Source organism: Prunus mume, linkage group LG3 (assembly GCF_029339155.1).
Source record: "Prunus mume cultivar Tortuosa linkage group LG3, ASM2933915v1, whole genome shotgun sequence".
Classification (NCBI taxonomy): Eukaryota; Viridiplantae; Streptophyta; class Magnoliopsida; order Rosales; family Rosaceae; genus Prunus; species Prunus mume.
In genome coordinates this window covers 20,467,363-20,476,863 of record NC_142700.1, presented here as the reverse complement: position 1 = coordinate 20,476,863, position 9,501 = coordinate 20,467,363, and positions in this window count along the sequence as shown.

Here is a 9,501-nt window from a genome sequence, read left to right as displayed (position 1 = left end):
CCATGATCCTGACTCTTTTCTCATAAGGCAAGGTTTGATACTGCAAGTAATTTATGATGGGATTTCTCTAATCATCTTGAGTGATTATGGCATAATTGACATCTATCTCCATTCCTCTGGTCAGAACAGATGGTAGACTTTTCTTTCCCACCTTGATGATCCTTTGCACACAGTCTTCAGGCATTTGTATACTTGTTGCTACCTGAGCCAATTTATTGGCTGCAAAGTTTTCTTCTTTTGGGATATGCTCCCAAGTAGCTTCTCTGAATTCTGTTAGAAGGTTTCGGCTGCATAGACAGCTAAAGAAGGACTTAGGCACTTGTATTTTCCAGCAATCTGTTTCAACACAAGCATAGAATCTCCCAAAATTTTCAGATTGGATTCCTAATTCCACCAGCATTTCTAGGCCAATGTCTGATCTCTAATGGTGCACTAGAAATCTAACTGGAAAGAATAACAATGTCTGATCCCTAATGGTTCTTCCAAAACAATTCCTGCCCCTGAAGCTACATCAGTTTTTGATCCATCAAAGTATAGCTTCCAAGGTGTGAGGTGAACTGAATAGATAAGATTGTTAAGGCAAATATGAGCTCTAGTCAGCATATTTGCGTTTTGCTATGTCCAAAGAGTCCATGTTTTCAATCTCTTCTCCTGGATGATCGGCTAGGAAGTCTGCATTACTGTCATTCGATAGCTTTATGAGGAACATATCTGAAAGCAAATTCTGTCAAAGCCAGAGTCCATTTTCCAATTATGCCTCTCAACATTGGCCTTGTCAGCATGTATTTGATTAAGTCTATCTTGGAAATGATGTAAATGGTGAATGGCAGCATGTAGTGTCTGAGTTTCACAGCAGTGAAATATAAGGCTAAGCAAAGCCTTTCAATTGTAGAATATTTCCTTTCTACTTCTGTCAGAGTTCTGCTGAGATAGTAGACTACCTGCTCCTTCTCTTCTTTGTTATCTTGAACTAACAAACTCCCAATGGACACTTCTGATGCAGAAACATAGAGTTTGAGTGGTCTGCCTCTCTTTGGTGGGGATAGAACTGGCGGATTTGATAGGTAATTCTTGATTTCCTCAAAAGCATATTGATGCTGTTCTTCCCATTTAAATGTCTGTTCCTGCTTTAATCATAGCAAAGAGGAGAAGGGCTGGATTTTTCTTGCAGAATTGGATATGAATCTCCTTAGAAAATTAATTTTTCCTAGGAGACTCTGCAACTCTTTCTTGCTATGAGGTGGTAGAGCTTCTATGATGGATTTAGCTTTATTTTTGTCAACCTCTATGCCCCTTTGGTGGACCAAGAAACCTAAGAAATTTCCTGCCTGAACTCCAAAAACACATTTTTTGGGATTCATTTTCAACTTATGTTGTCTCATTCTTAGGAATGCCTTTCTTAGATTTGATACATAATCTCCCTTGTCTGGGGATTTAATCGCCACATCATCTATGTATACCTCTAGAGAATGCCCTATCATATGTTGGAAGACAGAATTCATTGCTCTTTGATAAGTGGCTCATGCATTTCTTAAGCCAGAAGGCATTACAGTGTACTCAAAAGCACCTATATGTCCTGGGCACATCAAAGCTGTCTTGTGGATGTCTTCTTCTGCCACCATAATCTGATTATATCCTGCATTGCCATCCATAAAAGATAGCATTTGGTTATGAGCAGCTCCATCCATTAGCAAATCTTCCATTGGCATAGGATATTCATCTTTGGGTGATGCTTCATTCAGATTCCTGTAATCCTCACAGATCCTAACTGCCCTTGTTTTTCTTTTCAGAACTGGTACAATATTGGCTAGCCTTTCAGCATAAATGGTTGGCCTAATGAATCCTGCTTTGAGCAACCTTTCTATTTCTTCCTTGACCTTTATTTATGTGTCCATATATATCCTTCTTATGGCCTGTTTGACTGGAAGGTAACCCTCTTTAATTGGCAGCTTGTGTTCCACTAGTTTTCTGTCTAATCCAGGCATCTCATGATAATGCCAAGCAAAACAGTATCTAAAATTATGCAAAAGTGCAATGATTTCACTCTTGAGTGGTACTTCCAGTAGCGCACTAATGAAAATGGGTCTTGGATCTTCTTCTGTCCCTAAGTTTATCTTTCGTAATGGATCTTCCACTTCTGGCAAAGAGTCATCCAGTGCTGCTGGTGCAAAATCTAGTACTTCCTCTTGTAAACCCTCTTCTTCTTGTTCTTCCGTGCTCTCATTGGTGAATTCTGCCATATTAACTGCTGGATTATGCATGAAGAGCTTCATTTCTTCCCAATATATCAACAATCTTTATGTAATGGATCGGATTGTTGCAGCTCGATCCTTTTCCTGTTGATTGGGACTAAACATCAGAGTTTTGGAGGTTTAGAACAAAAGGTCTATTCCAGTCTTCTAGAGAACTGGCTAAACCATCTTCAATGAGTCTCTGGGCCATGACACCATGGGGGCGGCCGTTCTGGTTGACTTCAAGGAAAGTGAAAGGTCCAAGGTCATCATGATAATACCTTCCCTCAAAACACATGGCAGAGGGGAGAAATGGTCGTGGATCGGCCTCTACTATCTCCATGTAACCCTCTTCATTCCATAGGGCTAGTTGCTGATGCAGAGTGGAAGGAACACATAAGCTTTGATGAATCCAGTCCCTACTAAGTAATGCATTGTATGTGGTAGAAGTGGTGTCCACCACAAAGAATCCAATCTTTAGCTCTTTGGTTCTAACTATAACATCCACATCCAGGATTCCATAAGTTTTAGTGATACCCCCAGCAAAGTTGGTGACAGCTTAAGCGTGTTGGAATAAAATCCTTCTCTGTTCTGCCCATCTTGCTCAGCAATCTGTGGGGTAAAAGATTAATGGCTGCACCTTCATCTACCATCACTTTGGGAATAGGAATATCCCCAAAGTTTGCTGTTATGAACAGAGGTTTGAGGTGATTGGCCATCTCCTTGGTTGGTTTGGAGAAATAGAGCTGTTGTACAACCAAATTTATGGCGGTTCCGTCTGCCTTGGCAATAGGTGTTAGCTGTTCTGGCACCTCATCTACCTCTGCTAGCCTGCACTCAAAGCTTTCCTGAAAAAACACGTCTCCTTCTAGAGTGCTTTCTTGTCATCCCTGTTCTTGAGGAAGGTGCGTATTGTCTTTTAACCCTCCTCTTACGAGTTACTGGTCAAGCTGCAGAGTTGGTGCTCGCTTTTCCAACATAATATCATCTGCCTTCTATGATGGTTGCCAAAGGTTTGTCATTTCCGGGCACCCTGATTGGTATCTCTTTCTTTGGCTGCTCTGCCATTCTTTTGTTGCGTTGAGCAGGCCTTAGATAGTCATTCTGCGGCTCTGTCTTTAGATAGAGCCAAGCGGCCTTGTTGGTATGATGTTCCAATCCTGTCAAAAACGCTAGGTGTGGGTTGATTCTGTCTGTCCAGAATCACTTCTAGCTTACTCTTACACTTGCACTTGCTGCACAATACTACCCCAGCCGAGATAGTTGCCTTGGGCCTCGACTAGCCTCCTCGTGACTCTTACGCCCTTGCTAGAGCTAGCATTGCGGGTTTGTTTCTTTTCTATTTTGGCCAATTTAAGTTAACCATGTTGACTTGAGGCTGGAGAAAGGGATCTGTTGTAACTGATGGAGGTTTCTCCACCAGCTTTAACCTTCATCTTTATTATTCCCTCCCAGTATGACATCTTTGAAAACAACACAACTATTGGTGGAATGGTTCCAAGAGTTGTGCCATCTGCAATATTGTCTGCCTTTGAGTTCCTCTGACTTGGGCAACCTGTGGGGTATCTCTATTGCTTTTTGTAGCAGCATTTCATCAAACAGAGCATCAACCTTGGTTAGATCGAAGGAATATACCTTGTTCTAGGTTGGTTTGTTTGGAACGAACCCTCTTGTGAATGGTAGTGGCTTCTGGTCCTTTGGGGGCTTTGTAAGGGCTTTGCAACTGATTGGATATTTTAACTTTGCCATTTCTGCCACTGCAATTTCTCTTTCCTCCGAGCCTTCTGTGTCTTCTTTTGATTCCACCTTAACTAGATAGACGGAAGAGGAAGGGGTCTTGTAGTATTTGCCTTTGGAAGAGTTCCTCTTCTGTTGTTCTTCCCTGAGCCGCTCCTCATATTTAAATGCTTTCTCTGCCAGTTCTGCCAGATCTCCAAATAGCATCCCATCAAATCTTTTTCTCATAGAGATTTTAAGGGCAGTTTCATCTTAAGTTTTCTAAACTTGGTTATGAAGTCTTGGGCAGGCTCATCTTCACTCTGTTTGAGGGCAGCAAAATCACTGATGGTGACTTCTGGCTGGATCCTGAAATAGTAGTCATGGAAAACATTTTCCATTTGTTCCAAGGTTTGAACAGAATTAGCTGGTAGGCTAGTGTACCAAGTGAAAGCTTATCCAGAGAGAGAATTCCCAAAAAGCCTTAGCTTTAACAGAGGGTTATTTTCTATGGCTATGCACTGGACAGAGAACCTGCCTATGTGCTCAACTAATGAAGCATGGGGATCTTCTTCGTTGAACAAGGTAAAGTTTGGGACCTTGAAACTCGGGGACAGAGGTATCTTATCAATGTAAGCTGGATATGGCTCAGTAGGTGGGCCTTTCTCCTCTTCTGGCTTTTGGCTCCATTATCTCCCTGATCATTCTCTGTAGTGCCCCCATGTCATTCAAAGCATTGACAGGGTGTAGATTTCGTCCCTGTTCTAGCTAGCCGTGGTCAATCCTGTGCTCCATCATGTATGGCCTCGCAGAACTTCCTCCTTGTGTTCTTTCTCTTCTTCAAAATCTGGATGATTCCTCCAGTTTACCCCCGGTCTGTTCCTGTCATTGTTGGCAAATGGATTGATTCCCCCTCTGCCTCTTCTGCCTCTCGTCGGTGGAGGGAATGGATTGGGATCCATCCTTCGGGTCAGTAGGGTAGCACAGTGGTGCCTCGAGGCAGAAGTGCCAAGGGTTGGTCACGTTGGGCCATGGGCTGGGAATAGGCCGAGGTTCGGATGATTCTCGTTGGACCTAAACCGTGCAGGGCCTTTTGGTTGGACTGGGGCCTCATGTTCTTGGATAGGAAGGGCTCCTCCTCTTTGTCCAGCTTGGATCTCTCCATGTCCCGGTATTCCAGCCATCTGTGCTATGAGAGGGTTCTCCTTGTATGGCCATGCCAATCTGGTTGAGGGCCATAAGGGAGGTTTAGCTGCTGGATTACAACATCTTGGTTTGGAATTACAGCCATGGCAGCCTCACGGTCCTTCTGAACTACCTGTTAACTTGCCATTACATCATGGTTGCCATATTGTTCGAGTATCCTGGCTCCTTTGTCTTTGTAGCTTTACAGGCCGAATACTGACTTCTGATCTGATTCAAACTCTGGCCGGTCCCGGAACACTGCTTCGCATCGCCATGGTGAGTGTCTGGCATCACTTTCCTCCGACTCGAGTCCTTCTCGGAGAGCTACCTGATCTCTTTCCATGGCATGGCGTGGATTCTGGCTAGAGCTTCCAATATTCATATACTATTAGAAAATTTCTGTTGGAGTATGTATACTGAGAAGTCCCACTAGGTGTGCCAAATTGTTCACCCGTTTTGTGTTTGCTCCTATGATGGAAGGGTAAAGTTCCTCATTGCCTTGAAAACCATTGAGTGGTCAACAAGTCAACTTTCTTTAGTGTGCTAGCGTGCCACTACTAGCAATAACAATTCTAGTAGACTTCTTAAAATAGATAACTGGCGCCCCAAGTTCCCCATTGCCTTGAATTTGGGTGAGGAATATCTCCCAAGTAAGTTCTTTTCTTGCCTCAGACTGGTGAGGACTTCATAATTTTATCTCAGTCCAAAATTGATAGTTCTTGCCAGAATAAATGATAAAGCTGAAAAGAGCCAGGAATATGCCCCTGTAGACAAGGGGAAAAGTAAAGTCATTTTTATTTTTGGGAAAAGGAAGGCAAGAGCTTTTGGTAAAAGGAGGTACAAAACTGCATAAAGAATACACATTTTAAAGAAGACCAAAGATCCAATATAGTAATTGAGGGACTATTTGAGAATGAACTTGTTGAAGCAATTGTAGAAAATAGCAAATTATCAAGATGTCTTCCAATGAAGACAAGAAAAGCAAGGAAAAGGACCACAGTTTGTGATGATGAGGAGTTAGCAGACAGACTTGACTCTAATTTTGTAGACCTTAACTTCAGTTGTGATGATAATGATGATGATATTGATTTTGATGAATGGGTGGACAAACATACTGAGTGGGTTAGAGAGTCATTGGTGCTATTTTCATAAGTCTAAAAAGATTGGGACCTAAAATGAGACTTGTATGAATCTCTAGCTTTTATTCTTCCTTCCGCTTTATTTGATTTGATATTAGATATGCATATGCTAGATGATTTGTTTTCTCATAGCTTCATGGAATTTTAAAAATCCCTACACAATAAATTCCCTTCATAATGTTTCTCCAAATTTCCTCCTCAAAGAATATTCGCGGATGATCTTCTTGAAATTTGATTCTCTTCTTCCTTGATCCCTACAAAATAAATGGTCTTAAGAAGATGCGGCTTTAACTGAAAGGAAAATCCCTAGCTGCCGCCTCTTTTTGGGGTCGATGGGCACCATTCCTACTTCATCCCATTTTATCTCCTCTCATTTCCTTCCTTTTCCCTTTGGATTCTTTGTTATTTGTTTTTTTTTTTGTTTTGTGATGTAGAAGTAGTCGTCGTGATACGTTGTCGTCATCATTATATAGTTGTCGTCTTTTGGCCCATGCATGCAAGGATTTGGCTCCAGTTGTCAGCCTTTAATATAGATTTAGAGCTAAGAAGCGGGGATGATGACGGGTTGTGTTGGATTTGGGTTTAGCCGGTGTGGCACTATGGGCTTAGCTGATATGGTGCTATGACTCTCTTCGGGTCTCCCAAGAGGAGATGAGGTCTTGTTTCTTAGTTTGTTTAAGTCTAATAATTCTCATGAACTCTTTAGGAGTTTGATATGGTTTGTTTTTTTATTTATGATATTTTATTTCCTTTTGCCTTTTGGCTTTTGATACGGACTTGCAGGGGAGACCAAGGTTGGCCTCTTAACTTGAAGAAATTTCCGAAGAAAGATCTTCATAGTAGGAACATTCATCGGTTGCAAAGCCCACGAATGTTCAAACGAGAATTATCAGGGAAGCCTTGGAGACCACTTGAGGCTGGTTTCCTCCGCCGTATCAATAAAGCCATTGGCATCAAATCGTCGCTTTCCAGAAAAATCAATGCCACTATCGATCATATACTCATCTCCATCTTCAATTCCCACATGCTACCTTTTCCCACTCCGATCTGACCCGCCGAGTTGCCCATCATGTCTCTTTCTATGAGGACCAGCAACGTCCCAAAATACTTTACGATGTCGTCGACCTCCATGGATCCTACAGGACAAAACCCCTTGCACGGATATGAGGGCTAGATCTGCTCAAAAGGCCAAGAAAGATGTGACAAATGCCTAGATAGCCACTAATAGCTGCACGCGGAGTGGAAGATCCCACCGCAGAATAGAGACCCCACAAGACAACTGAAAGTAACACGAAGAAAGCCATCCTACTGCACAAATCCTAGCGGCTGTTGCAAGACCAAGAAGCAAACCCTAGATGTTTTTACTCTCCTCGGAAGTGAAAGAGCAAACCCCGGAGCAACATGAAATTAGTAGTTAATTACCAAAAATCATGTAAGTGTAAACTGGGAAAACAAAAGGGAGAAGGTCCCCCAATTTTTGTAGGTACCCGGTACACCAACCAATAGAAATAAGATCGTGTAATAATTTATTTTTAGCCTTAAAATTGCAGTAACTTTTAACTCAGTTAGCTTTTTAACTCTGTCAGCCTTTTAACTCTGTCCTTCCATTAGGCTTTTGCTGCATATGGGTCGAAATTGTACAAATCATTTTCTGCATATAGGTCGAAATTGGTTTTCTACATGTCTCTCCAACAGGAGCACAAATCATCTATTGATTTGGTTTTCTACAAAATCTATGGGTACAACATGATTTGGTTTTCTGCAGAAAGCCAATTTAACTCTGTCTCTCAACATTTTTTATTTCGCAGCAAATTTATCAAACTCTTGTTAAAATCCAAAGCACAATCTGAACAAAAGAGAGAATTGAGGAAGATTGGGGTCGAAATGGTGGGTTTTTCATATGGGTTTTGAGGAAGTTAAGGAGGTGGGTGTGGTTAGAAGTTGGGGAGAGAGTGAGGGTTAGGTGAGGAGTCGATAGGGTTTTGGGTGTGCTTGGAAATGTTAGCTAGAACTTTCTGGATCCTTCAGTTTCAAATTGGTCTCCATAAATCTGTCATGCGTGAACTTTCTAGGATCATGGAAGCCAATTTCATTATTCTGATGTTCATTAACATCTATTGTGCCATTCTGTAAATAACCTTTAGCCCTGGGTTGTTCCCCCCTATAATTTTTGGCATCGCCATCTCTATCTAACATATTTGAATGAGCAGATGATTTGAAACCACCAGGATTGATCTGTTCAAATACTAGAGCTGGTGGAATCTGCATGTGATGGATTATGCCCATTAGGTTCCTGATTAACTCTTAGGAAGATACCATCCATATAATTATCGTTCTCCTTTCTTTTAGGGACTTTATTGAAAGCATATTTATTTTTCCACATTAATGATGCAGGAGGTCGACCAAAGGCAACATTATTTCTCTGTCTTTGAAGCTCTTTAACTTTTTTCTCCACAGGTTTGTTATACATAGAAGCTTTCCCAGGTCCTTTGATTTGGAATGGGTTAAGATCGGCAAAAAGGTTCTTTGAGTCCTCCGAGTTGTTTTGAGTATATGGAACTACATTTACATTCATTCTCGTCACACCTTCAACTGTGTGTGCCCCACAACTCCCACTATAATTTTCGAAGGCTGATGAGGGAAGATGATATCTGGACTTTCTTGCCAACTATGCAGACGAATTTCTAGTTTATGGTGTTGATGTTGAAGGGAAAAGTACTAGTTTATGATTCTATGAGTGTTATTTGTCTTCGCTCCCTTACTCAATATATCATAAGACATTCGCATCAAACTATTCCGACGCAAAGTCACTGATGATTTATCACTTACTTGTAAAGATTCTCCATGCTCATTTGCATCCCATCCTTTCTTTGCTTCTTTTGTCCACCGCTTCAATATGTACTGAGATGGTATCTTAGTAACCTCTTTTACATTCAACACCCTTAGAGCATGACAACATAATAAACCCATAGATTCAAACATCTTGCAACTGCATTAGACATTGAAATTTAAAGAGTGAAATTGGACAACATGCACTCTTTTGTGACCCTCCTCATTAAGCTCAAAAGTTTGGAGTGTTCCATCACTTCCAATTTGACGCATTCTTACTACTAAACTATCAATAACCTCAGTGTCGAATAATTTAAAAAAATTTCTCGTGTAGACATTAGCAGATGAAGGAGAGTCCACTTTTTTTGGCAGCTGTGGAAGGTAATCCCTGATTGCATCGA